We start from the raw sequence: 22,745 nt of genomic DNA on the forward strand, positions 1-22,745 counted from the left end.
ATATAGTTAAGGAAAATCTCTTAATAGCAATATACGATCAGATCCCCTTATTACCAATATATTACAATTTTTTGACATGATGTTATTGGATGAAATTGATTGTTTTGCTATATATTTGTTTCCATATTTTTGTATTATGAGTAAATGAGTATCGTAAAGACGTGTCGTAAATGTATATTGTAAATGGTTGCTGAAGTTTATGGCACGCAAATGCGTGTAATCTTCATTTATGACAGGGCTTTAATGATACGCAATGCGTGTCCTAAACACACGTCGTAAGGTTACGAGACGCAAATGCGTGTCATCTTCCTTTATGACAGGGTCTTCCTTGACACGCAATGCATGTCGTAATTGAGCGTCGTAAATGTGTGTCGTAAAAAGACGACGCGCAAAGGTTTGTCGTCCTTCGTTATGACATCGGCTTCCTTGACACGCATTTGTATGCCGTTTGAGCGTTTTACGACATGCAGTGCGTCTCGTAAAAGGTTGTTTTTGTTGTAGTGTTCACTACTTGCATTGTAGTCTTTCTTATTTCCAGATACCAGCAAAGATTCTTGCAAATAACTTTTCTATTATCATTTTGAATTCTTTTTGTTGTTAACAACTGTGAACAAAAGATTTGTCAAATTTCTTATATAATACATGTCCTTCATATCTATGTAAAAAAATGTTACTTTTGCTTTACCTTTATCGTCTTTCCTTGAAAAACTACTCCCAAAGGTCTCAAGAGTATCTCCCCGTCATCATATTGTTCCTAATCCACATTATCAATTATAGTCTTTGGATTCTTCTCAGGTTTGTTTTATGCCTTTACTATCTCGAAGCTAGACATACCAACATGTGCTAAATACGAATCAATGTAATTCTTCAGATAACCATATCCGATTACATACATCTTCTTATATGGAACATGCTTATTGTGCAACATGTTGGGTCAATATTTTGGTTTATACTTTGCTTTTATAGGAAATTGTATTTTTATGTAAAATCTTATGTGTTTACGGTCAAGTTTATGGCCAAGGGGGTGTTTACGGCCGTAAACCCTGTTTACGACCCATGTCCACCGGCCCATATTCTCATGTAGGTCAAGTTTACGGCCAGGGAGGTGTTTACGGCCCATGTTTACCCGGCCCATATTCTCATGTATATATGTAGGGGTGAGGGTGTGAGGAAAAGATTGATGAAAACTAGAGGAGCTTAAGTGTGTGCATTCTAAGGTGTGAGAGAAACTAGAGAGAGTGTGTGTGAATCTTTTGTATCCGGATTTTAATTCATATCAATACACACAAGATTCATATTATTCTTCTTCTCCTTCTCTTCTATTTGATCTAACATCAACCGTTTGATTGGGATTCTGCACCATCAAACGGATCTGATTGATACACAAGCATAATTAGGGACTTACAATTGCTATCAGAGCTTGGTTGTATCAATCAATTTTTTTCAGATCTGGAGCTGATTTGATCTTATTTTGGAAAGATTCTTGCGCTTTTGGATAGATCTCGAAAAATTAAGGGGGGTTTGTTCTTTGCATTTTTGATAAAAACGAGTTTTTGATCGAGTTTTGGAGCAAAAAAGGGTGAAAAACGTTGTTTTTCACGAGATCTGCGAAGTGTTTACGGCTCTTGAAGGGCTTGCGGTCCGGAGTTCACGGTCCGGAGTTTGCGGCCCGAAGCTTACGGTCCGAGGTTCACGGTCCGAGGCCTCGGAGTTTACGGCTCGCGTTTACGGTCAGCAGCATTTACGGTCTCGCATCCTCACACAAGGTCTTCGCTTTCGTGCCACGGTTCCTCACCTCGCCTCGCATCGGCCTCGTCCTCGCATCAGAGCCTTGCAGCCTCGCATTAGCGCATTCATAAAAAAATAGAAGAGGAATTTGGGGTTACCTGGGATCGAACCTGCGACCTCTAGTACATAGCCAACACGCCTTGCCAACTCGATCAAAGATCTTTTGTGACTTCCTTTCGAAAATTTGAACTTAAACACTTCCAGTCGCACCCTAATTTCGAAATTTGGCACTTTTAACCCCAAAAATCAATTTCTTTCTTTTTTTAAATATCTTTTTCAACCAAAAATTTTAATTTTTAATTTTTGAATTTTATTTTTGACTTTTTACTTAAATTTTTGACTTTGACTTTTAAAATTTGATCTTTGACTTTAAGCTTTGACTTTCTCATTTGACTTTTAAATTTTCAAATTTAGCTTTTCGGTTTGACATTTAAGTTTGACTTTTGAGTTTGATTTTTTTTTAAATTTGACTTTTAAGGTTGACTTTTGAGGTTTATAGTCAAAGGTTTTTTTTTTTTTTTTTTTTTTTTTTTAAATTTTAAATTTGACTTTTAAGTTCTAGTTTTGCTTTTAATAGTTTTTGAAGTTTACGAGGGAATTGAAATCATGAAAGAGAGTCGTCAGGAGATTTTAAGACAAAATTTCAACATGTTCGATTATATCCTTGGAGAAACCTTGGAAGCTCAGTTGCAGCGATTTACTACACTCACCACTGAGATGAATATAGTTGGGATCTTCATGACCAAATCTGAGATAAACAAAAAGCTGCTAAATTCACTTCCGAAATCGTGGGATATGGATGTGGCTGACATCAAGAAGACAAAAGATCTCAATCATCTTAGTCTTGCTGATATAATTGAAGAAGTTGACGCTTTGAATTGTCGAAAAACAATGAGTTCCGCAAACATCCCGGTCAATGAAGTTTCATGTTCTCAATCATGTGAAGTTTCATGTACGCTATCTAGTGAAGATACGAGTAAATTTCTTCAGGAACAAGTTGATTTATTAAAAAGAGAAGTTGAGGACCTGAGATATGAAGGATATCAACTCAGGAAAGGACAGAAACCCCTGAAGGCTGAATTAGAAACAAAAATAAAGGATTTTAGAAGAATTCAGGCAGAGTACAGTGAGAAATGTGAATTGTACAATTATGTTAAAAGGCAAAATGATGCGCTGACTGCTGAGCTTGATACATTGAAGAAAAGATTAGATTCTTCAAACTTTGCTTTTCAAAAATTTGATGGATCAAGCGAGGTAGTTGCCAACATGATCGATCATTGCATGGATTTCAAACGAAATCAATCAAACGGTTTAGGATACGATAATGTACCTCCTCCTTTTAATCATACATATCTGTATCAACTTTTGTCTAAAGAGGAGATTGCCAACGAACCATTCATGGTTTATGGCAAGCCATCTGGTTTTGTGTCAGGAGGATTTATCAATGTTGAAAATACTAACGCTTCTACTTCCCCTGCAGATCAATCCTTAAATCAATCCAAGCAAGGAGCTGAAGAGTGTGTGTCTGATGGTAAAGTAACAGAAGATGAGAACAAGGAGAGCACTACTGAACAAACCAATGACTCCTTGAACTCTGAATCTGTTGCTTCGAACTCAACTGCTTCTGATCAACATGCCGTTGAGAAATACATGCCACCAATTCCAACGCAATAGAGTTCTTGTTGCAAGTGTACATGTGGGAACTGATGGGTTTAGAGCATTCTAACACTTCCTAAGTGTACATGCAACCCTAATAAACCTTGGATCTATGTTTGTCTAAGATACATGCAAATAATTATTTTTCCAAGGTTCATATCCTAACCAGCATGGCATGGGGAACTTGAATCAAATAAAGCTAGTAGAAACACTTACCTTGTAGTTATAGTTGATTCCTTGGAGTTTTAGAGCCTAACACCAATAGTGTGGATGCCTCAAATGGAAATCACAAATCACCACAAACTTGGAAATTTGAGAGAATAGTCACTACTATCTTGAAATCGGCCCTCACCTCAACAAGTGTCAACTAGTGTGATTTCAAAAACCAAAGCCTCCTTTATATAGTGTGATGGATTAGGGTTACATCCATGTAAACCCTAATACCCATGTCTCTTAATTTCCATGAGATCCATGGGTTAAAGCTCCATGGAGTATCCATGGACTTTCCCATACAAGCCTAGCCCATTCCAAATAAGCATTAGCCCACACTATATAAATATAGAAGCCCATATTTAATTAGTAGTATCTTTGATCTCTAAATTAATCCTAGATTAATTATAGATCAATACTAATTAAATAATATGATCTTATATTAATATATTAGAACTTATAATATATTAATAAATCATAACCTGTACTATTCTCAAATATTATCCATAAATTGTTCGGGTGAAGTGCAACCCAAGTGGACCATGCCGGGTCGGGTCAAGTACATACCAAATATAGTTATGGACTTAGACACTATATCCAACAGTCTCCCACTTGGATAAGTCTAATAACTATAGTTGCAAGTATGACTTCAGGAACCGATCAGGAATCATAGCTCTTTAAACTCTGTTGAACTAGAATGCGCCATTTAGATAAGTGATCATATAATCCTCTGTTCTAGATATCAGCCGAACAAATACATGGAACAATGTCTTGCTTATTGTCCAACAATTTGTTTCCCGATTTCTGATTTGTTTGACAAAGAACTTAATTGAACACATAAACTTAGTTCTGACTGGGCCCGATACATAGGTCAAAACACAATCATCGAGGGGCCCAAATATCAGCTTCTACTCCAAGAAGGAATAGATAAACTTCGACTCATATGTTTGTTCTACCACTCATTGAATTATACACAAAGGCACGTTTTATAACATCGAGTTACCAATGTGTTTTCGTACAATCAATGCATAATCAACTCGTAAGTAACAAATCATATCTCTAGGTTTGAAGACTTATATGATATTACCGTCTCACGATCACTCGAGATAAAATCCCATGAAGTGATTCCAGTTAGCGTGGGTTGAGTCCAATGCTCAGAACTTATGAGCACTCATGATTGTTGTAGCCATGTCCAATTCCTTAGACCTCTGCAACCAATCATGACAGTCTTGATTCATACCTACTTCCGACATATGACCGACTATGGAGGTTTGAATAATATGATCTACCAAACATAATTATTCTGGAAGTCAAAACATGCAAAAGAAATATAGTAAACGATTGACAAGAGATAGCAACACTTTACTCATAAATAAAACACTTTTTATTCATCATCTAATGTCAATTACACTTTACAAATTTCATAATTTATCTAACTACTAAAACTCATATCATCCTTCAGCCCTATGCTCCGAGCATGATGGAGATGCTTAACCCTACTCGGTCCCTTCGTGAGGGGATCTGCTGGGTTCTCATCCGATGATACCCTCTTAGCCACGAGAATTCCTTCTTCTATTCGATGTCTGATGAAGTGATATTTTCTATCAATGTGTCTGGATCTCCCATGATCTCTTGGTTCCTTGGCTAAGGCAACCGCAATATTGCTGTCACAGAAAATCTCCATTGGCTCTTTTATAGCTGGTACAACTCCAAGGTCTCCGATGAAGTTCTTTAGCCATATAGCCTCCTTTGTTGCCTCGCTTGCTGCTATATACTCTGATTCACAAGTGGAATCAGCCACTGTCTCCTACTTGGAACTCTTCCAAGTGATTGCTCCTCCGTTTAAGGTAAAGACCCAGCCCGACTGAGAGCGGAAATTATCCCTATCAGTCTGGAAGCTAGCATCACTATACCCTACAACTCTCAAGTCATCACTCCCACCGAAGGTAAGGACCCAGTCCTTAGTCCTTCGTAGGTACTTGAGGATATTCTTTACCGCAGTCCAGTGTTCCTTGCCAGGGTTCCCCTGATACCTGCTAACCATTCTCAAAGCAAAGGCTACATCAGGTCGAGTACACGTCATAGCATACATGATCGATCCTACAACTGAAGCATAAGGAAGTCGACTCATTTCTGCTATCTCAGCCTTAGTACTAGGGCTTTGTGTCTTACTCAATCTGGCATTACTCTGAATGGGTAACTCACCTTTCTTGGAGTTATGCATGTTGAATCTTTTCAACACTTTGTCCAAGTAGGTACTTTGACTAAGTCCAATTAGTCTTTTACTCCGGTCTCTCAAAATCCTTATCCCTAGAATATAGGCAGCTTCTCCTAGGTCCTTCATAGAGAAACACTTCCCAAGCCAGGACTTAACTTCCTGCAAAGTTGGGATGTCATTTCTTATGAGTAGTATGTCATCCACATACAATACCAAGAAGCTGACTATACTCCCACTAGCCTTGACATAAACACAAGATTCATCTTCACTCCTAGAAAAGCCAAATTCCCTAACGTTTTCATCAAAGAAAAGATTCCATCTACGAGGTGCTTGCTTCAATCCATAAATGGATTTCTCAAGCTTACACACTCTATTAGGGTACTCGTTGCTGACAAAACCCTCTGGCTGACTCATGTAAACATCTTCAGCCAACTTTCCATTAAGGAAAGCGGTTTTGACATCCATTTGCCATATTTCATAGTCACGAAATGTAGCTATGGCTAACAGAACCCGAATAGACTTAATCTTGGCTACTGGAGAAAAGGTCTCATCATAGTCCACTCCAGGAATTTGAGAGAAGCCCTTTGTAACCAGTCTAGCCTTATAAGTGTGTACTTTACCATCCATGTCGGTCTTCTTCTTGAAGACCCATTTGCACCCTACAGTCTTACGACCTGGTACATTCTCAACCAAGTTCCAAACTTGATTGTCATACATGGATTGTATCTCGCTATCCATAGCCTCTTTCCATTTCGTAGACTCGGGGCCTGCCATGGCTTCCGTGTAACTGTTAGGTTCATCCAGACCTACTAGTGTCTCATCACTAATAAGTGTCTCACCTTCCGCAGTAATATGAAAACCATAGTAGTGCTCAGGTGCATTCCTAACTCTCGTGGAACGTCTCAGAGGTACAAAATCGTCAATTGGCTCAACAGGAGTTTCCTCCTCAAGTTGAGGGCTAGGGTTTGAAGTTCCTTCACCACTTGACTCTTGAAGTTCTTCAAGGTCAATTTGCCTCCCACTGTCTCCTTGGCTTATAAACTCTCTCTCTCTCTCTCTCGAAAGACTCCTCTTCTTGCTACAAAGACCACATTATCACTAGGTCTGTAGAAGAGGTAACCAAAGGATCTTTGTGGGTAGCCGATGAAAATACAGCTCTCGCTTCGGGGTTCTATCTTGTCATGAGTCTCGCACCTCACAAAAGCCTCGCAACCCCAAATCTTGATGTGGTCTAGTTTGGGTACTTTACCATTCCACATCTCGTGAGGAGTTTTGGCAACTTTCTTTGTAGGGACTATATTAAGGATATGGGCGGCAGTCTCTAAGGCATACCCCCAAAATGAGATTGGTAGCGAAGCTCGACTCATCATGGAATGAACCATATCCAACAAGGTTTGATTACGCCTCTCATCTACACCATTCAACTGTGGTGTCCTAGGAGGTGTCAATTGTGAGACTATCCCACATTCCCTTAGATAGTCGAGGAACTCTGAACTAAGATACTCACCACCACGATCGGATTGAAGCATCTTAATGTTCCTGCCCAATTGATTCTCGACTTCCTGTTTAAATTCCTTAAACCTTTCGAAAGTCTCTGACTTATGCTTGATTAAATAGACATATCCATATCTACTGTAATCATCAGTAAAAGTCAAATAATAACGATTAGCATCCCTTGTGGCATGTTTGAATGGTCCACACACATCCGTGTGTACTAGGTCCAACAAACCTTCACCCCTCTCACAAGAACCTGTGAAGGGTGACTTTGTCATTTTTCCAAGTAAGCACGATTCGCAACTATCATCTGACTTTAGGTCAAATGATTCCAAGACTCCATCCTTTTGGAGTTGGCCTATGCGCTTCTTACTTATATGTCCAAGTCGACAATGCCATAATGATGCTTTATCCAAGTTATTATTATTAATAGAATCAATACACATCACATTATTTCCTAAGTTATCAACCACATATACTATATTATACACGCCATCACAAGGTAATGCTTTAAAATAAAGAACATTATTAAAGAAAGCATCAATAGAACCAACTTCATTATTAAATGAAAAAGTAAAACCTTGTTTATACAATGCATGAAAGGAAATAATATTTCTTGCCATTTCTGGCGAATAACAACATTTATTCAAATCTAAACTAAACCCACTACTTAGCGACAAATTATAAACTCCAATCTTGGTGACAGGTGTAACTTTCCTATTCTCCATGATTAAGTTTATTCTTCCTTGCTCCACATTCTCACTTCTTCTTAGTCCCTGCAAGTCACAACAAATATGAATACCACAACTGGTATCAAGGACCCAAGATTTAGAATGGGGTGAGTTATTAGAAATGATAGTGTAAATACCTGCATGGTTGGGTTTAACTTTCCGATCCTTTACGTCTTGCTGGTACTTTGGGCAGTTCCGCTTCCAATGTGCCTTTTCATGGCAATAGAAGCATTCAGCCTCTTTTGGATCAGAAGAAGGAGTGATGAAACCTTTCTTGGTTCTACTTGAAGAAGATCCATCAAGGGTCCTAACCTTGGTGCCCTTCGAATAACTCTTTCTCTTCTTCCCTCGCCCTTTCCCGATTGCCAAGACAGGGCCGGAGTTTGTAGGAGTAGAAGTAGTAACAACCGCCTTACCCTTAAGACCACTTTCCGCGGTCTTTAAGAGTCCTTGAAGTTTGCTGAGTGAGACCTCTTCCTTTTTCATGTGGTATGTCATGCGGAATTGATCATAACATGAAGGTAAGGAGTGCAAAATGATATCTATTGCTAGCTCCTCGGGGAAGTTCACATTGAGCTTCAGCAAACGGTCCACAAATCTTTGCATTTTCTGCATGTGGCCCGTGATGGGTTCACCATCCTTCATGCGAGTTGTTATCATGGAGGAGATGATTTCATACCTCTCTTGACGAGCACTTTGATGGTATCTTTCCATCAAGTCTTGGTGCATCTCATAGGGGTAGAAATCTTCATAGGATTTTTGGAGATCCACGGTCATTATGGCCATCATGATGCATGCCACTTTGGTGGCATCTCTTTCATGTGCCCTAAACTCAGCGATCTCTTGAGGAGTAGAAACTGACTCATCAATCTCCTTAAGTTCCTTATCAAGGACATATTCCTTGTCCTCGTAGCGAGTAATCATTCTGATGTTTCTGATCCATTCATTAAAGTTGGATCCATCAAAAGTGACTTTCCCACATAAGTTCATAAGGGTAAAGGAGCCATTGGGATTAGAGCCAGAAGCAGTAGTGTTTGCAGACATCTGAAAAGAAGAAAGAAGGTTTTAGTTTAGATATAGAGATAGTCCTTAATAAAACACCCAAATGTAGTATTAAGGCTAGGATCCAATCACAATATATTATACTTAGAAGAGGTATGCCGTAATCTAAGTAATAACATATTTGAAAGGTAGGTGAATGACGATTCACCAATTTCCACCAAAAAACGAAATATTAAATATTAAGTTTTTGATTTGGTACTTAGAAATTCCTAGATTCTTTTGAGATTCAATGAACTTTTCAAAGGCATGTTTCAATCTCGAGTGTGCCCTCCAAGTTTTGTGACTGGGATGCCGAGGATCACAAAACGAGGTGTGAAGTAACCATGCAAATTACTTGGTACCCTTAATAAATTAACCCTCAATTGATGTGCCGGTTAACCACACACGCTCCATCGATACTATGATAAATATTAAGTCACCCTTTACCTACATTGTTAAGTCCAAATTAGTGTGCCGGTTAACCACACACGCTCCACTAACGACTTAGACAAAGTGTAAAGTGTAATTTCATGGATTAGCACCTTATTCACATTTTTCCTAAAGTAACTAAGATTGGGAATTTAATAAAACATTTAGTTACTTTATAATATTCATCATACTTTTAATGAGAATTTATAAGTCCTTGTCTTACCCGTTTGGCTAACGACCCTCCACCAGTCAAGCAAGCGGTGGGTGAGAGTGGACACCCATTAAGTTGCCATTTTATAGGCAAAAACCTTATACCCACCTTATAGACCGGCTTCGTGAATGAGGCGTACTAGCGGTAAGACGACTTTAATCTTATACATATATATATATATATATATATATATATATATATATATATATATATATATATATATATATATATATAATTATTAGATCATAATAATATAAGTATAAGGGTTGAATTTTAACTTTTAAAATTCGAAGGGTTGGAACTTAAAGTTTTTAATATGACTTTACTTGTTCCAAAACTTGAGGGAAAGTTTTGTAAACTTTCAAAACTTTTCACTTCTTGTAACTTATGAGTTTAATAGAGTAATAAAATGAAGACTCTTCATTTTTCTAACTCTTGTGTTCTTTTAATGATTTTTAATTCAAGTGACTTTTGGTTTTCCATAACTTGAGGACAAGTTATGGACTCCATTAAAACACATAATGATCAAGAATTAATCTACCACATAGGTTACAAATAATTCCTATGATCATCTAAACATCATAAGATCAAGAACATGAACATGAACACTTTCATGAATCAAAACTACACTAAAAACTTTGTAATTTTGATATCTTGTTGTTGTAAATGGATTAGCATGAACATTACACCATCTAAAACAAGTTTTCAAGTACCAAAACAGTTTAGGGTAATGTTTCTAGTCCATTTCCAGGAACTAAAGTCGAAAATCTGCACTCTGTGGCTCATACTCGGCGAGTAGGTTGAAGATACACATGAACTCGACGAGTCCCCCCATGGACTCGGCGAGTTCATCAGGCAGACAGCAAGTTTTTCGACCTTTTCAACTATTTTGCATCAAGTATCAAACAAACAAGCCTAGGCTCTGATACCACTGATGGGTTTAGAGCATTCTAACACTTCCTAAGTGTACATGCAACCCTAATAAACCTTGGATCTATGTTTGTCTAAGATACATGCAAATAATTATTTTTCTAAGGTTCATATCCTAACTAGCATGGCATGGGGAACTTGAATCAAATAAAGCTAGTAGAAGCACTTACCTTGTAGTTATAGTTGATTCCTTGGAGTTTTAGAGCCTAGCACCAATAGTGTGGATGCCTCAAATGGAAATCACAAATCACCACAAACTTGGAACTTTGAGAGAATAGTCACTACTATCTTGAAATCGGCCCTCACCTCAACAAGTGTCAACTAGTGTGATTTCAAGAACCAAAGCCTCCTTTATATAGTGTGATGGATTAGGGTTACATCCATGTAAACCCTAATACCCATGTCTCTTCATTTCCATGAGATCCATGGGTTAAAGCTCCATGGAGTATCCATGGACTTTCCCATACAAGCCTAGCCCATTCCAAATAAGCATTAGCCCACACTATATAAATATAGAAGCCCATATTTAATTAGCAATATCTTTGATCTCTAAATTAATCCTAGATTAACTATAGATCAATACTAATTAAATAATATGATCTTATATTAATATATTAGAACTTATAATATATTAATAAATCATAACCTGTACTACTCTCAAATATTATCCATAAATTGTTCGGGTGAAGTGCAACCCAAATGGACCATGCCGGGTCGGGTCAAGTACATACCAAATATAGTTATAGACTTAGACACTATATCCAACAGGCACAACAAGAGACAAGGCAAGGATACGCCACCAGGGGCAGGAAGAAACAATTTCCCAGTGAAGAAAAAGACTTGTTTTCACTGTGGAACACCTGGTCACATTGCCCGAAATTGTCCAAATCACGCATACGTTCCCTACTATGCACAAGGCTGGCAGAACGCGCCAAGAGGGAGATACTTCAAAAGAAACCCCTCGAGATCACGATCAGACATTGACGACTGGAATGCCAAGAAGGCCAAGAATAAGAATCCCAAGGGCATGAAGGGAATGTCGGCCAAGAAGTCCAATCCAAGAGATGCTCCCGTGAAGCCAAAATCAAATTCATCTCAACGGCCGACATCAAGATCAAAAGCAAGTACCGAGGCACCCATCGGATCGAAAAAGAAATGGATTAAACCCAACTACAAATGGGTTCCGAAGGCTCAATCTCCCAAATCAACTAACGACTCTAATATTTCTACATCTTCTGTTTGTGATAAGCAGGACATGTCATGGGAGAGAGTACCGTGCAAGGATGACAAAGGTCGACCAAGTTTCAAAATGGACTGGGTTCCAAAGACCAACTAATCCCGCTCTGTGTCGGAGCAGCTATGGAGGTATATCATCAGACTTCGGTTTGTTGGTAGTGGCTGCTCTTGGCATATGATTGGGGACATCTCTCAACTGTACAACATTCAGACCTTTGTTGAGAGTATGTGTCCTTTTGCGAGAGAGGAAGAAAGGAAGAGATCACAAACGGGGTTAGTGCTTAATGACATGAAAATTTTTTGGATCTGTTCTGAGATTACGCGTGCTGTTCTCAGACCTTCTGGATGCAAATTCAATCGGTGACTTACGGTTTGCGTTTTCTTCTCTATACTCCTGAGTTTTTCTTAAGCTGATTTGCTTTAAAGACTAATTTTTGTTTTAGGATAGTTTAAATTTGCGCATTAACTTTTGTTTCTCTCCTATGCACAAATTTAGGGGGAGAAATAAAAACAAAACAAAAATTAGAAAAGTTTCAAAAAAAAAACCCAAAAACATTAGAAAATCAGAAAATCAAAAAAAATACGTTGGTTATGAAGTGTGCTTGAGGGAGATGTTTTGGGAAGTGATATGAGCATGTGATAACAGACAACCTGAGTTTGCGTAACGTACCCAAAGTTGAAGGGTCTATACTCTGATTTGATGCGTCGGTAGGCACCAAAATTTTTAAAATGGACATGACTAGGCAGAGTTGAACTTAGGAAATGTATAGACTTGACAAATCTTGACCTAGTTAGATCCATTCAGCCTAACAATACGACGCTCGGATAGGTTGAGCAGGGAGATATATGTGGGAATCTACTCGTCACATTAAATGAACCCGTACTGAACCGTGGTTTAACTTTTCCTCGATGTGCGGATTCTGTCCTTAATTCCGGTTGGATGGGGCGACTGGTAAATTCCGATAAATTAGGTTTGTAGAATATCATTTTCTTTCTTTCCGTCTGTTAGTCATATGTTGTCTCCTTTGCGTGACTTCCAATCCGACCTGGTACACAACATATGCAACTCTATTTCTCTGCAAGTTATATATGTGAAATACTTCTTATCTGTTAGCCATATGCTGTCTCCTTTGCGTGACTTCTAATCCGACCTGGTACACAACATATGCAACCTTCTACTTCTCAAACCCTCTGAAGTAATAAGTAATAGAATTCTGAATTTATCCTCTCTCTGAATGGTTGTCTGCTCACCCGATGTAAGGAGCACTCTGGAAGTTCTTGATGGCTGGGGCATATCAGGAAGCGGGAAACACGTTCTAGTACACTTAAAATTGAACACATACAGATTGTCTATAGATCTCGCTGGTCAATTTAGGTGGACAACAATATCACTGGTCGTCATCAGATGAATGGACCTTAAGATATAGTATCTAAGAAATTAGGATCAGATATAAATTTTAGGATTTTAAGTTCATCCTGTCTTGTAACAAATAGTATGTCCTAAACCTGTCACAATTTTTTCGTGTTTAAGTGGACCACAATACCAATGATCGACCAGATAAAGATGTGAATATGGAAGGTACCGACAAGTGGATAAAGGTTGTCTAAAAACTTTGATCCCAAATCACTCTTAAAGTTAGATATCATTTTTATTTTTGTTAAATTTGTCATAAAGAAAAATCAGAAAAATTAAAAATCCAAAAAATAGTGTTATTTCTGTTTTATTTATTGTTAAAAAAAAATCAAAAATCCAAAATTTTTTTTTTTTCTGTTTTAGTTTGTGTGCTAAGTTTTCTTTTAGTTTTGTTTTGTCTTGAAAAGTGATTTCAGGTATAGATAAGACTCATGGAGTTTGTGTTGAAGATTTCTGAGCCAAAGCCTCGTCCGTGAGCATCGAAGAATTCACATTCGAAGGAGCAAGAAATGAAGATTATTCTTTCAACATTCAATCCTTCAACCCCAGAAGCAAGGTGAAGCTGCAATTGAAGATTATGTGATGGATTGCATTGAAGCCTCCTCAATCAGTCTGCTGCTATCTTTGTACCTGCTGAAGTGATCCAGAAGATTTGTTCTCTCTGATGTTCTCTCTGAAGATTCTCAAGATGAAAGCGCTATCTTTCAAGAATCAGTACGTCAAGCCTCCTCACCCGACGTGCGTTCAAAGCCAAACTCTGAAGAAATGCTCAACTGCTCAAGATGAAGTCATTCATAGAAGATTCATATATTCATCCTGATGCTGTGAAGAAGTTGAAGATAATAGCTGAAGCCAAGCTCCCAATGAAGATTAACAAGAAAAGCCAGCTACTTTTTAGGGGGAGCTTGTTGGGTCATTTAAGAAAAGAAAAGAAAGCTATAAACCAAGGGGGAGATTGTTGGGTCAATATTATGGTTTATACTTTGCTTTTCTAGGAAATTGTATTTTTATGTAATATCTTATGTGTTTACGGTCAAGTTTACGGCCATGGAGGTGTTTACGGCCCATGTTTACCCGGCCCATATTCTCATGTATATATGTAGGGGTGAGGGTGTGAGGAAAAGATTGATGAACACTAGAGGAGCTTAAGTGTGTGCATTCTAAGGTGTGAGAGAAACTAGAGAGTGTGTGTGTGAATCTTTTGTATCCGAATTTTAATTCATATCAATACATAAAAGATTCGTATTATTCTTCTTCTCCTTCTCTTCTATTTGATCTGACATCATCCGTTTGATTGGGATTCCGCACCATCAAACAGATCTGATTGATACACAGGCATAATTAGGGACTTACACAACATTTTAATCACATATGCCAATGTGATCAAATCATTTAGGTTCATCAATGAAAAGCCATCAATAATGAACTCACAAACACTATTATATGGTCTTATCACCTTATATCGATAATTCTATAAATGATCTTTACAAATTACACCCTTATATACAGAGAGCAACTTGACTATCTTCTCCAAGGACTACACTTTTTCTTCATTCTGTCCCAAAATAACATGAAATCTCATCTTCATGGAAATTTTCAACAAGCTTAAACTGTATAAAACTGAAAATTGTCAACAAGCTTAAACTGTATAAAACTGAAAATTGTCAACAAGCTTAGTTGAGGCATTGGTGACTTCTTAATTGTGAAACACTCCTCTGGAAACTTCTCAAAGGAGTTTGCTTCTCTAAACGCTATAGACTCTAACGTTTCATAGTTTGTCACTTTGTTTACATCTCCCTTTTCCAAACTAGGAGGATCATTTTCTCTTTGTCTCATGAAACTGTTCATTTGTCTTAGTTTCTCAACTTCCAACTTTTTCATTTTCTTCTTCTCTTTCTCTATTGCCTAAAGACCTTTTCCTTTGTGTTTACTTGAAAAACCAACATGTATAACTATAAAAGAGATTCCTCATTCATTTATTCTTAAGTTTTTCTTTGATTGATCCTTCAACATATCAATTTTGATATAAGGATTTTGAATATTTGGATTTGAATTTTTTGTTGTTGTCATGGTTGCAGAACTTGCTACTCGATACCTGTTTGGCCGACTACCGAGTAGCGAGTACTCGGGAGTACTCGGATTTGGTAATTCACGTAGAAATATTTTTAGCGAAATTATATACGTCAAAATCATAAGTTAAAACCAGAAGTTGATTGAAATATATTTCAAAATTAGATACATGTGAATCCACAAAAACTAAAAAACACACATTGGTCTCACTTTGTGAAAAATTTCTGAAAATTTAAGATATATATATGTAGTAATAATCACATATGTGTGTGTGTGTTAAATAATAAATCATTAAGTATATTATACATTTTAATCACTGAGTTGGTCAAGTTTTACAACACTGCTTACATCAGTAAAGGGTTGATCGAGGAGTACTCAGATTTTGTAACTCGCCTCGGTAAGGAGACGAGTAGGGAGTACTCGGCCGAGTAATCGAGTAACTCGTCGAGTATTACAACACTGGTTGTTGTCATCATTTGTACAAGTTTTGAAGGAATTGGAATAGGAATCTGAGTAGAAAAAACCTTCCCAACCAATTTTCCTTTTTCATTACCTCTAATCTTCGATGAACCACCCTTTTCTCCCCCTTGTGACACTTGTATAGCATGTGGAGCATTCATGGGTAAGTGAAGTACTAAATCTAAGATTAGAGAAAGCTAGGACTTAAAATAGGCTTAAATGGAAGACACAACATTATTAACATGCACATCAGATATCAAAGATCCAGAATCAGCTGCAACCTTCGAGATTTGTTCTTATTGAGAGAATTCTTAATACCTTTGAATAAAGATTCATAACCCGATTACTTCTTCTCAAGCACTTCTTTATACTCAGCATTCAATGCACAAACATCTTCCACAAAGTACGTGTAGTAGCCAACAAAAAATCAACATTCTTTTGTACGTCAAGAAATAATCCATCAATTTTCCAGCCTTCTGTATTGAGCAAATCGTAAACATCCTTGATCTTTAGTTCAAAAAACTTCTTGAACTCATAAAATTCTTCACATTGATCTCATTTCACTCCCTTGCAACATTATGAACTTCGGTGACATCAAGTTGAACAATCTTCAAATTATTATCCAGCTTGTCATGAAGTTTAGTCACTACTCCTTGCATCATACTTTTAATCTTTGACTCATGGGAATTCAACAAATACACAACTTCTTCCTTGCCAACTAACAAATAATTACTCCCAAGAAAATCATTGATGAACTATAAAATCATGTTCATCTTTGAGTTAAGGATCTTTTATTCTTTCCCTAGCATCAAAGCTTCATCAGCTATGTATTCCTCGTCAAGATCAAAAGACAATTCTCCAAAACCAAATCCTTCTTCATCCTCATCTTCCATACGCTAAGAACCATCCTTTCCTTGTTCCAAAGAACGATCAGTGCATTATGAAGAAAACAAAGTGGTAATTGGTTGTGTAAGGACATAAGCTTAAGTTGGAGAATATTGAGAATTATGCAATGAGACTTTAAGTGGTGAATCTGATGATAGAGGGATTATCGAAGTATCAATTAAAGATTTCTCAACTTATATTGACATTTGAGTCCACATAAGATGTGTTATCAGGGATTCCTAAAGTTCTACCAGCCTCTAGAATGGACTTGGTAGTAGGAACCTCAGGTGGATTGACATTGATTGTAGATTGAGGAAGAGAGTGCAAAGGTGTTTCATCATTTATGATGTTTGTTTCCATATTAGATGTGTTCATAGTGACATTTGGATTGGGTATCTTCTCTGTATTAAATTCGGCACTGGAAATCTTTCATGGTGAAAAAGGTGGCATATCATTATGAAATGCATTATTGATCAAGTGATCTATACCATCTATATTTGCATCACAATGATATTTTGAAGATTTTCTCATCAAGAAATCCATATCTTTCGTGTTAGTAATTTCATAATCATCAGGAGTACCAAGAACAGTAACTTCGAATGTGTTATTCTTGTTCTTTATTGGCTTAGTGACTTGCTTCTTGCTAGCCATTTTATTTAAAACACTATTAGCCTTTCGTTACTTCTGTTGTGGCTCCTCACCAGAAGGTTCTTTAATCACAACAACACCCTTTGATTTTGACTTTGTCTTCATAGGCGTAGGCACCCTTGGAACATTAACATGCATTTCATGATATCGAATCAAAACATGATTCGATAATGGCACCAACTCAAGCATTGCATCAATTATCCTTCCAATAACAAGAAAATTTTCAGGATCATCCTCTCCTTCTAGAACATGAATGCTAGCATGTTGATAAGCTTCAATAAGTGCCAAACTCCAAAATCTCCAACTTGCGATCTCAGTTACTTTCTTTGCATGAGTAACATAAGAAGTGAATTCTTCCCATAAAAATGATGCATAATCCACTTTCATGTGATAATACAATCCTCCTAAAAGGGAATAGAACTGGATTTTTTCCCTATATAATCCATAATTTCTTCTAGTTAGATATCGAATAAACATACCAAAGAAGAAACACCACATTGACAGTAAATTTGACTTTCAAAAAACACTGATAAGTGTAATAGGAGGATAATACCCAACTTCATTCAACATAGGAAGAACTTGATTAGGCGTTGGAGTTTGAAATAAACCACCAAACTCTAGTTTCAAGATCTGAGTAGATTGCTTCTTTTTGAGATTCCTCTTTCCTTTTGCTTCCATCCGAAATGTGTTTAGTTCACGATCCTTGTTGTATATAGCAGTAGAACAAGCCAAGGTTAACCACTTCATTGGCATAGAAAAAGAAGCACTTAAGGCATGATGATTAACAAGGGCATTCAATCACTTAACAAGAATTTAAAGTTCTTTTGGATAAGCACCAATAACTGGATTGAACCATACATTGTTGGATTGAATATTCATCTGAGAAATAGAGCTTTCTTCATCGGTTGTATTGAACTAATCGACGTGAGACAAGATGATTAATCGAACAAATACTTTTGTAGAAAGTTGAACGATTTAGGTTTAGGGTTCTTGATAGAAAAACAACGATGAGAAAAACTGAATAGGAACTGCCAAAACCATTTTTATAAATTGTGCCAAATTTGAATTTTAACCATTCAATTATAATAAGCCTCCACGTGTAAAGTGAAAAGCTGAGGGTACATTGTCTCTATCTGCCACTTGTAAAAAAGATGAGTGTTTACCTCGATCAAATAGATAGCAATAGTAGTCTATCACCTACTAAACAATAGTCACTTTGCTTGTTCGTCAAATAGCAAACTTCAATTTTTGAGTATCGAACATGTAACAAACTTCAATAGTAACCACTTCTTTGGTTGGCTCTCTTTCACTTATGGATATAGTGAATGAAATCATAAGCCACACTTTATGGAATCTTGATCCAAGTTTGTAATACCTAAAACCTCAAGGATTCCAATGCAAATGTGTATCCAAAGAAAAAGATAGAATCAAATATAAGAAAATTTTGGGTAAGTCGTGATATCAAAGATACATTGTTATAAGGCAGTAAGATCATGGGCAATGATTATCTTCCTTCAAAATCAAGAGAGATGTCAAAGAGCTTGTGTGGTTTACCGTGAAATATACTTGAATACTTATGGACAAGTATCGAAGGGCCTCTTTTACTCAGTATTAAGGGTAGGCTTTATTTTCAGACATGTTTGCAACATACATAAGAGAAAAAAATGTAAGAAAATCCTTTAGTGATTAGTGTAATCAACATCAAGTAAGCTTATGTAAGATTTTAAATTGAAAAAAGGTAATTAAAAATATTCAAACGAAAATCTCATGCCAAGAAAAGAAAAATCAAGATCTTTTGGGTAGAAATGACTTGGTATTGGTCAATTTCACTAAAATCACGCAAAAGAATGAAACTGAGATTTCAAACATTATGTGAATGCTACATTGAAACATAAAAGTTTCATCCGTCCATTCCTTTGTAAAAATCTAGAACAATAAATTGTTCACCGATAATTCCTTAAAATGTATTGTTTTGTGGTTTTCACTTTCATCATGTCTAGTGTGAGTGAAACTAACTAGTTTTTTCCTACTTTTAAAATATAAATTAGACACACAAAAGGTAGTGGACCTGTCAAATGGTGGTATAGTTAAATAAGCAGGGTATCGAACTCAGGGAACGATAATTAAACTAATAACTAGAATTAACTAAAACAAATAATAAAAGTAAAAGGATTTCTCTAGTTTTGCAAGACTAGAAACTTAAATGAACTAACTAACACACAAATTAAATAACCAATGGCTAAAACAAGTAAAAGTCAACTAAATTCAATAATAAGAAGACTTCTGTTTAGATCCGGTTTATCTACTCCTATGGTTGATTTTATGGCAAGTGAAATTGATTAATTATTATTGGCTATCGATTAAAGTGATTAGGTTCACATTCGCTATTACCAATCCTTAGAAAACATATCAACTCAAACAATGGCCAGTTGATTAAACTAATAAAATATCCTTGTTAATTATTCCGATTAAATAAGATTTGTAGTAGTTAATTAAATTGGTCATTCAATTAACCTCTTGTTGATGGTTTATTACACAAGCTCACACATTAATTTACCTATTTTCGAGTTAATCCTAGTTTCACGTTCGCTATTCCTAGGCACATGACAATGCTTTCACATAAATCTCATGAGATAAGCAATTAAGAGATGTTCATGCAGCTTAATTACTTGATAATTAATAGAAAATAGTTATGGTTAATGCATAAGGCTCTTCAATAAGCTTAATAAAACTAAATTCACCAATAAATAATTAATCCAACCACAAATCAATCCATAGTTGTAAATTTTCCTATCCTATACAAAAGATATAAAGTTTAGCTCATGATTGTAGCAGAAAGCAACTCAAAAACAATGTCTAGTAGTTTAAACATGATTAAAACAATAGATAAAGTAAAGAGTAAACTTATGTTGCCTTTAATATTCTTAGAGTTGAAAACTAGGGTTGACTCTTACGATTTCCAGAGCTCCAACAGCCTTTCTAGTCGCAAGGTAATCCCCTAAAAATCCAGAGAGAGTTTTGTTTCGGAATTTGTCCTCTATTTATAGTTTTTAGAAAACAGAGGCTACTCGTCGAGTAGCCAACCGACTCACCGAGTCCCCTTATAGAATCCGTGTACGGTAAGGACTTTACATATTGCTTCATGAACCTTCGTGGGTACTCGTCGACTAGACATTGTTAATCGCCGAGTAGCTTCAAGATTTGGCTCTTTTTTCTTCTTTATTCAATTCCCGAGCTTCCGATTGTATCTCTTACTTCCTTTTGCTTCCGAGCATAATTTTTGGACTGGAAATACAATTTAAACACTATTAAGTACCTTTTGTCCATAATTTGTAAATAATTAGCTAATAAATGATAAAATTCTATACTAAATATATAGCTAAATATGGACATATCAAAATACCCCACACTTGAATTTTGATTGCCCCCAATAAAAACTAAATTTTAGCACACTAATATCATATAAGACAATCCCAATTTAACCCAACCATTATGCCAAGACCGCAACGCATGCATTTGTGTCTAAATTTGTTCCTAAGGACCCCCCTTAATTCTAAGTACTACAATCCTCATAAACACTCGCCCGCTTTTTTTTTTTGAACAATGCTCATTTTGTGCAACCCTCCAAATCCATATGCAGAAAACCTCCTAACCTCAAGGTATTTTTGGTCCAGCAACCCAAGCATACATCATCTAGAAAATTACAACTTTTTGATACCACTATGGAGCTTATTTGGAATTCTTCACTTCTTTGATATTTGATATTTACTTCTTTGAATTCACCACCTTTTTGATTTTGGTATCTTCAAAATTTTTTATTTTCTTTAGAATTTTGATCTTTTGATCTTCACTTTGATTGCTCCAAAATTCTTACAACTTTTCTTGTAATTCTCTCTCTTTCTTTCAACATGTAACTCACTTTTTTTTTCACTTAATACCTACATTCTTAAGCAGGGGCCTTAACTTTAACCTTTAATTGTTAAAGTATTATTCTTCCAGAATACATTTCAAGTACATGATGCTAAAAATATTGCATCCCTCAAACTAAGCGAGTTTGTGTTGTTGTCCCATGATTTCACTAGAATAAAGGGGTCCACAAATGCATTATAACGTATATTGGCTCAACTAAACATTTGGGTCTTCAAAGAATCATCAAACTCAATACTCGCATGGAATCCTAATTGCTTTTACCCAAAATTTTCTAAGTTAAACCCTAGCAATTTTATGCAAAATTTCAAAATTTTCATCTAATGTAACCAAGCCCCTACCCTACACTTAATTTATGCAATGTCCCCATTTCATACTATGCATGATAAAGAAAAAAATAAAGTAAAGAAGGAATTAGAACAAACTCCCATGGGATAGCAGTGGCGAGGTTGATTGTCTTCATTCAAAGCACCATCTTCAATTGACTTTAGACATGGGAACAACTCATCCATGTCTTGGGTGTCATTCGTCTCGTGTGTTAGAGCTCCAAATATACCGGAAAAAGCTTCTTGGAAATGCTCAGAAAATGATCTTAAAAAATATAGACAATGCCAACGTCGAATGGAATCAAATCGTCGACTCAAAGATAAAAGAATGAGCAACTCGCCGAGTTTTATGTGGAGACTCGTCGAGTTGAATCGTGATATGGGCAGAAATCGTGAATTTTCTGTTGGACTCGTCAAGTTGTAAGAGAGGACTCGACGAGTTTTTGTCGGTGATCATGCAAATTCATCTTTCTGCTTCAGGTCTGTTTTGAGGTTTAAGGAGGGTATTAAGGTAATATACCCCCTCATTTTTCTTCAGTAACTAGAATCCTCTTCAACCAATTAAACATCAGACTCAACATATCGCTCAAAGTGTTCTAATCTTCTCGTCTACGACTCAACCCCTCACTTTATTTCCCTCACGCTTTAAGAAATTGCTCTAATCTCACCCTAACTTCTGCAAAGATCCAAGACAAAAAAAACTACATAATAATAGGAAAACAAACATCAAATTAGCATTCCTATATCACTCTAATAGACTAGAAGTTTAGAAACAAACCAAACTAAGCACACAAAATAAAAAGAAATAGAAAAACAAAAGCAAACTCCAATGACGAGTTGCCTCCCGCAAGCGCTTCTTTTTTAGGAGTCGTTAGCTGGACTCCTTCGTACTCTACGTTTCTACGGCTTCATCTAATAGGATCTCTTTGTTTAGTTTTTGCTCTTTATACTTGGTTTTGTAAATATGGATTTTCTCTTATATGCCCTTTTCAATTCTTCTTTCCTTTCCCGTATACCATCTTCATCAAATTCACGCTTTACCCCTCTTCTATGCTTCTTCTTTTTCACTCCT

This window comes from Lactuca serriola, chromosome 3 (genome assembly GCF_051521515.1).
Source record: "Lactuca serriola cultivar US96UC23 chromosome 3, Lser_US96UC23_V15, whole genome shotgun sequence".
NCBI lineage: Eukaryota > Viridiplantae > Streptophyta > Magnoliopsida > Asterales > Asteraceae > Lactuca > Lactuca serriola.